The sequence below is a fragment of the Psammomys obesus genome, unplaced genomic scaffold (assembly GCF_907164565.1).
Source record: "Psammomys obesus unplaced genomic scaffold, mPsaObe1.curated_primary_1811, whole genome shotgun sequence".
NCBI classification, from domain to species: domain Eukaryota; kingdom Metazoa; phylum Chordata; class Mammalia; order Rodentia; family Muridae; genus Psammomys; species Psammomys obesus.
In genome coordinates this window covers 2,067,008-2,074,067 of record NW_026596155.1, presented here as the reverse complement: position 1 = coordinate 2,074,067, position 7,060 = coordinate 2,067,008, and the positions used below count along the sequence as shown (strand labels likewise).

Sequence of the window (7,060 nt, the reverse complement as noted above, 5' to 3'; positions counted from 1 at the left end):
GTGTGTGTGTGTGTGTGTGTGTGTGTGTGTGTGTGTGTGTGTGTGTGACACGACACGCAGGCATCCTGTGTTTCTGACTTACAAAACAGATGCAATTACTACAGCCTCTTCTCTCGCGGTCTACTTTGCTCTTTCCTCTGGCAGTGTTTCAGCCAGGCTCAAGAGTTGCCTAGAAACTGGCTTGTGGATGTGGAGGTAGATTTCAATATATGTATTTATGACTGTTGTACCAGAAAGCGGTAGAGAATCTTCAGTGAATCACAGGACACGCAGATGGGGTTTGACTCTTTGAAGGGGTATCCATCTGCTTTTAAGGAGGAGCTTGCAGGATATTCTCATTAAAAAGGAACTTGAGTAGCATTTCTTGCGTAGTCCTCAAATAGAGGTTGTTACTTCGAATTCCTTGGAGATGCTAGATTTTTTTTTTAATCATCTAGTAATACAGACCCCAGCTCCACTGTAATCTATTCCAATTCATTTGAATAATTTTTTTCTCTAATTTGTTTCTGTTTTCACCATATTACTCATCATTTTTTAAATATTATTCCTGATTTGGCCTTCCAAGACACCATTATTTCCTTCCACGCTTTAAAAAGGAAATGAGTAAATTAGGCAAGGTGTTTGAAATAGAAAGGGTGTAAAAGATTTGCTTATCTGTAGGTAAAAAGTTTTGTGATGTTGGGTCTGCCAAGTGAGACAAAGCCGGGGACATTTACAGTGGCATTTTAAAGCTATACTCTGTACTCGATTGCTGAGGAGACGGACAGGCAGATTCAATGCAGCCCCATCCCTGATTCTAATTAGAGCTCAAAACTAGCCCTTAAGGGCAAGAAGTGATGTCGGTATTAAACTGGGCATCATAAAACATGCAGGATTACTACCTTAGAAAAAGCCAGGAAACAAGCATAGAGCTACCCATGGCTTGGGGGGTTCTCAATCTCCTTTTACATTTCCGGTACTTCCTTCATCTTCTCTGGGGATCCTTCAACTTCCAAGCAAACTTAATAACAAAACTGCCCTTTTCATCTCTCCTGAGTGCCCAGCCTCTAGAAAACATCCTTTCTGTAGTGGGATGATGGACTTGTCAGCAATCGTGCCTCAGACATGGCATTGAGACACAACTCTGAAACAAACAACATCTTCCTGTCACACAGAGGAGTGTGCACGGGACAGACTGAGGTTTTGAGGTACATGGAAGTAATGTACAGCTAGCAGGGTACGTGAGAAACTCAGGCTCCTTGACTCTCAACCACACGGCTCTCACGGCTTTCATTTCAGCATCCGAGGGCTTTGGATTCAACACATGGGTAGTTTCTGTCTAATAATCTTTTGGGCTTTACATGAGGTGAGTATGAAGCATTTTAAAAACACTAATCTAGTAGTAAGTAGTACAAAACAGAGCGCTTCAGAACAAATCAAAACCCACTGTAGAGACAAATAGTGGTGAATCTTTCCCAACAAGAATATAGCATAAAATAGCTCTGGCTGGAATCGACAGTGAAATTTGCCCAGCTTTGCTTCAGATAATGATCACGAAAGCGCTCAGAGCCCTCTTGGATAGCAGATTTATTTCCCATGTGATCCTGGACTCTTCTGGGTGGAGGGTGGGGGTGGGGCTGAGCAGCTGCTGGCGTCGAGTCCAGTTCCTTTCCTGTCCCAGCCAGCGTCTAAGCTGTGTTTACCAGCGGTGCGCATACGAGCCACACTGTGACCTACTGGCCCACTGAGGGGTGTTTTCTTTCTGGCTTCTCATGTCCTGGTTGGCTTCTCCGGCTGCGAGCAGGCAGTGCTGCTGTGAAATCTTGGCTCTGTACATTTGCTTCCTGTTCTGAGTGTGAGCAAGGCTGTGGTACCCTCTGTTACCTGGAGTCAGTTTCCTCTGGTATTGTCTGGTCGAAGGTGAAAACTGGATTTCCCTCGATTTCAACATGTGTCTAGCTGACTGCTTCTTTCTAGCCCAGGTTGGTTATATTTGTTAAAGGTGTGTGTTTTCTAAAACTAAGCCGGGCAGGTGAGGGTAGTCCCAGCCCCAATCCCAGGAGGAAGATTTTGCTGTGCAACTTGTCACAGATGGATGCAGAAGGCAGTGAGGATAAGCAGACTCCTAAGCCTCTAAATTGCAGAGAAGAAAAAAAAGAAGTTTTTTTGTTTGTTTGTTTTCTTTTAAATAAAATCATTCATGTTTACTCTTAAAGCCAGGGCAAAAAGGACTCCTGAATTTCTCCCAGATGGGGAAAGACATTTTAGAATACAGTTGTAAATGGACAGCGAAGCCAGGAAGCCAGTGCTGAGCCTCTTGCTGAACCTGGAGGGGCAGCTTCTCTATGGGCTCTGACTAACGGTCCACAAGGTTCTCCTGGGTTAAGCCTTGAAGCAAACGCACAGTTGGAAGGGAAAGGGGCATATGATGAGACTCAAAGATGATTTGTTCTTCAGAGATTTTTGTGCTCATGCGTCCTTTGAAGTGACATCTGTCTCTACCGAAGTAACATCAACCTTTCTGGGGAGCAGTGGGGAGTTCAAGCCAAGGATTCTCCATGTAGCCCTGGCTATCCTAGAACTCACTCTGCAGACCAGGCTAACCTCAGAACTCACAGAGATCCACCTGCCTCTGCTTCTCAAGCGCTGGTATTAAAGGCGTGCCCCACCACCGCCCACAACGAATCTTTATAAAACACAAAATTGAAGTGCCAATTCCCCGTCTGCAGTCCCGATCGGACCCCAGTGAGAGCTAGTATTAACTGTAAACTCTTGGTTTCTTCGTGTGAGGTACTGGGGTTGAACCTACGCCTTTCAACATGTACTAAGCAAGTGCTTTTCCACAGAGGCATGGTTGACTTACCAGGGCCAACAGGCTTAAGGAAAACCGCCTCCTCCACCCTAGACGCCGTACACTGTCCACAGCCGGTCCTCACAGGCGCTGTGAGCCCCTCTCCCTCCATGCTAGAACACCGACTGGTGGGGTCCGGTGCAGAAAACCACAACTGTGGTGAGTTCATGACAAGAGTGTAGCAGTCTTGTGTCATGTTCGGAAGACACTCTTGTTCCTGATCCCCTGACTTCTGGTTCTTACAAGCTTCCCGGCCCTTCTGTCACTATGGTCCCTAAGCCCTTCGGTGAGGGGAGGTCATACAGATGTCCCATTTGTGACTGGGCACTCCACTGACACTTGCCCTCTGAACTTTGACCAGTTGTCTGTTTCTGCTTTGACCGCTATCCATTACACACAGAAACTTCTCTGGTGACTCTGCATTCATCTTTGGTATAGAGATAGCAGACATGAGCTCCCTAACCATGAGATCCTGGCTGGATTTAGGAAGTAATTGGTTTCTCCCATACCGTCGGTGCTACTGCTGCATCCATGGGCATGCCATGATACCCACCATTGTAGCTCACAGGGTGTGTGACTGGCTAAGACTCTTGATTACTTTTTTTTTTTTTCGTTCCAGCACCCCACATGGTACTTTCTGGTGTGGTGAGAGCTAACCTGCATGGAGGAAAATTCTTGGTTAATACCATTTTGGTTTCCTCATGTTCATTGACCACAGTGTGTGGTATGTTCAGAAATTTAGACTCACCATCAAGTTCCTGTTGATCCCAGCTTTTAAAAAACAGTTTCATATGGTGTTTAGTTTCTTTCTTCCTTTTGTTTCGTTTTGACCAGGCTGGTCTTGAACTTGTGATCTTTCTGCCTCTGCTTCTGAAGTAACCAGATTTGCAGGCCAGTAATTTCAGGCCAGCTAACTTTTCAGCATCTTGTCTAAAAGCTCTTCCCTTGCAGCTGCCTTTTCCACTGTAGTGGCTCCTCCTTGTCCACATTTCTGATGTCTTGTTCATGGGTGTATTCTGCTGGAATGCTCCTGTTGCCCAGAAATTTCCTCTAGAGCAGTGGCCTCCAATTATTTCAAAGAAAATTTCCTTTGCGGGGTGGGGCTCGATTCTGTGCAGAAAGAATTAACAATGCCACCTTGTCTACCTTCCTATAATTTGATCATACTCAAAATAATTACAGCCGTGTGTCAGCTAACATTGGGGACTCTTCTGAGGGACACATCACTATGCAATTTCATCAACATGGAGCCATCACAGTGTACTTATCCACCCGGGAGGGTACAGCCAAGGCTATAGTATGATACTATAGTGAGGCCGCTTTTGTATTAGTGCTCACGGGAGGGTAGCAAACCACGTGTTGTATGGACGGATTTTACCCAGCTTCCCCCTATTCCTAGCTATTATGAGTTCCTTAGTGGTTGAGTGGTAGAAGGAAGAAGCCACGTGGATTCAAGTGGCTGATGCAATGACCCAAGTATAGCATAGGATGCTTTGGTAATGAATGGACAAGCAAAGCTGTAGGTGAATGACATATTGATGGGCCCCAGTTCATGCAGAGAGCGGTATACCAATAGTGTATTGAAGAATTTGTGTTTGGACTCAGCATTTATTTTCCTTATGCAACAGTACTACAAAACACAATTCAGTCTCTAGACCAGCCCACACATGCCTATTTAATCCCTGCACTATATGGAATATTGTGCTACTGTGATTCTAAAGCAAAAATAAACCAAAAGCTATGGTGTAACCATCGTTTGAAGAAACCACGAATATTCCTGCTTGTAGAGATACTATAAACGGTTTCGACTGGATATATATTTTGCACAATTATTTTTGTACCATACTATAAAATCTGTGTTCCATCAACTCCCAGTGGGAGGTCTGGATTTAGCTGTGAAGACTAATGATGAAGTTAAACTTGGATATGCTACCAGCGGGACGGGCAATAGTCTTAATTAATCAAACAAAATTAAAATACCAGTTTTGGCTATTTAATAATTATCTTGAGTGCTAATGCTAGAGGGAAGTCAGATATAATTAAAAGGGAAAGCAGAAGTGGGTGGAGAAGGGGGAACAGAGAAGGGCGCTTCCTTTCATGTCTCCGATTCCTCAGTATATTGATTTTTCTTTTCATCTTCTTTGAGCACTAAAGCAAATCCAAAGTTCCTGTCTGAAAACCTCTGCCTCTGCCTACAGTTGGTTCTGCTGCCTGATGCACAGAAAGCAGAGTATTCTCCATCTGATCTAAAATACAAATGGGCTCATTTTATTTTCAAAGCAATTTTACCTTTGTCTCTTGCCTCCCTAACGGTTAGTAGGTAGATAAAGTTTCGATCAATTGTACAAAATACCAATCAGGTCCCTCAAACTCATCAGTTCTTCGGCATCTCCAGGAATATCAGAAGGACACGCCCTAACTTTTGTGTGTTCTCAGTCTAGCTGGTTATCTGTTTAAAAAATTCAAGTTCACCGCCTGTACTAGAGTAACTAGAAATTGACTTGCTCTGGCCACAGGGACACCGATAGCACGAGGTCACTAAATACTTCTCCACTGTGCTGTTGTCTCTTTAAACCGAGAGTCAGGATAGAGACATGGGGGGGGGGGGGCACGGGTAACAGTCTATACTTCACATTAGACAGTTTAATCATTTTGTGCAAGGAGTTTCATATTAGATTCACACAGGTATTTATTCCCAGGGATTTAATGAGAACCCATTTGGCTTTGGTTAATAGAAGAGTGACAAACCCTTTCGGCTTGTGGTTCTGGAGGATGAGAATGGAGTCTGATGATCAGCTGTGCCCCAGTGCAGGCTTTCTGAAGACTTGCTCTACAGGGTTTAACGTCCATTAAATGCACCTGTGGCTGAGACGCCTTTAACAAGTTAGCGTCCCACTGCAGAAGTTCCCTGAATTTATTTTGTACTGTCTAACTCTTTTGACATTTTAGTTTAATATTTAAATTAAATACAATTTAATTTAAATTAAATACAATTTAATTTAAATATTATTAAATATTAAATTGTACTGTGTAACTTTAAGTATTTTAGAGCTGATGTTTTTCTAGGTCACTAAACATAGTTTCCTGAAATATTTTAGGTCTGTCTTCTTTACTTCTTGTCACCGAATGTTCCATTTTCTAAAGGTTTTGGAAGGAGAACTCAGACTTGAGAACTTTGAAAGTAGATACTTATGACCAAACAGGAGTGTTCTTACCCATGTGTGTGTCCCTTTGGGGTGTCCATAGGTCACCACAGCATCAGATTGACCCTATCGTATCCCTTTCATAGCTGGGAAAACTGAAGTTCAGAGATGATTAGTAACTTGTCTACAAATCACACAGTCCAAAGGCGGTAGTTTTGGAACTCAAAGTAAACTATCTCAGCCCAAAGAAGTAAGCCTTTCTGTTGTGCTTTAGAATTGTACTGCGTCGGGACTGGCTAAGCCTTGTGGCCATGACAGGTTGCACTCACCAGTTTGAACTGCTGTTTTCCTTTCTGTAAATATGGGTACTTCCTGGTGCCTACGGCACAGTGTCGTTATTTTCATATTTAGTTTGGTTTACGAGGTGAGCAATGCATGGAAAAATGGAAGGATGTCTCCATCTGGTACACAGCAATAGTAATCGATAGTTATTATCATTAAATAATGAGCAGAGAAAGTCCCAATCAATGTTTTTCAAATTGTAAAATTGGCTGTATCAATGGCACACAATTAAAATGTTGATTTTTTCAAGAAAGATTGTATCTATTTTCTGATGTATGTATCTGCACCAGCTGTGCTCTGTGCCTGCAGAGCCTAAAAGAGGGCATCAGGCCACCTGGTGCTGGAGTTAAAAATCTTGTGAACCGTGCTTGGGTGCTGGGGAATGAACCTGGGTCCTCCGCAAGAACAGCAGGAGCTCTTAACTGCTGAGCTATCTCTCCAGTCTCCTAATTAGTGATTTTGACCAATACCTTTTTTTTTTTATTAAGAAATAATAGAACGAGACAGAATAGAACTGAATAGGAAAGGTCAGGATTCATTATGTGTTGTAAAAAGTGAAATACATTTCACATATTTTATTTCAGTTGCATGTACCTTTGACTCTGTGTAGAAACAGAAAAAAATGCACTCTGGGTTTTGATAATACAGAAAAAATGTGTTTGAAAGAACCCTTTATTGTGGCAGCTCACACATACCCTCATCACTTGTGTCAAACTCACTGTGGGTGTGTCAAACTCTCATTCTC

At 43.0% G+C, this 7,060-nt stretch overlaps 1 protein-coding gene across 3 annotated transcripts in view; it reads left to right on the top strand.

The window, feature by feature from the left end:
* The window catches only part of Arhgap24 (Rho GTPase activating protein 24), a 636,889-nt gene that overhangs the window by 220,305 nt on the left and 409,524 nt on the right, over nt 1-7,060 (top strand). The window lies entirely within an intron of this gene.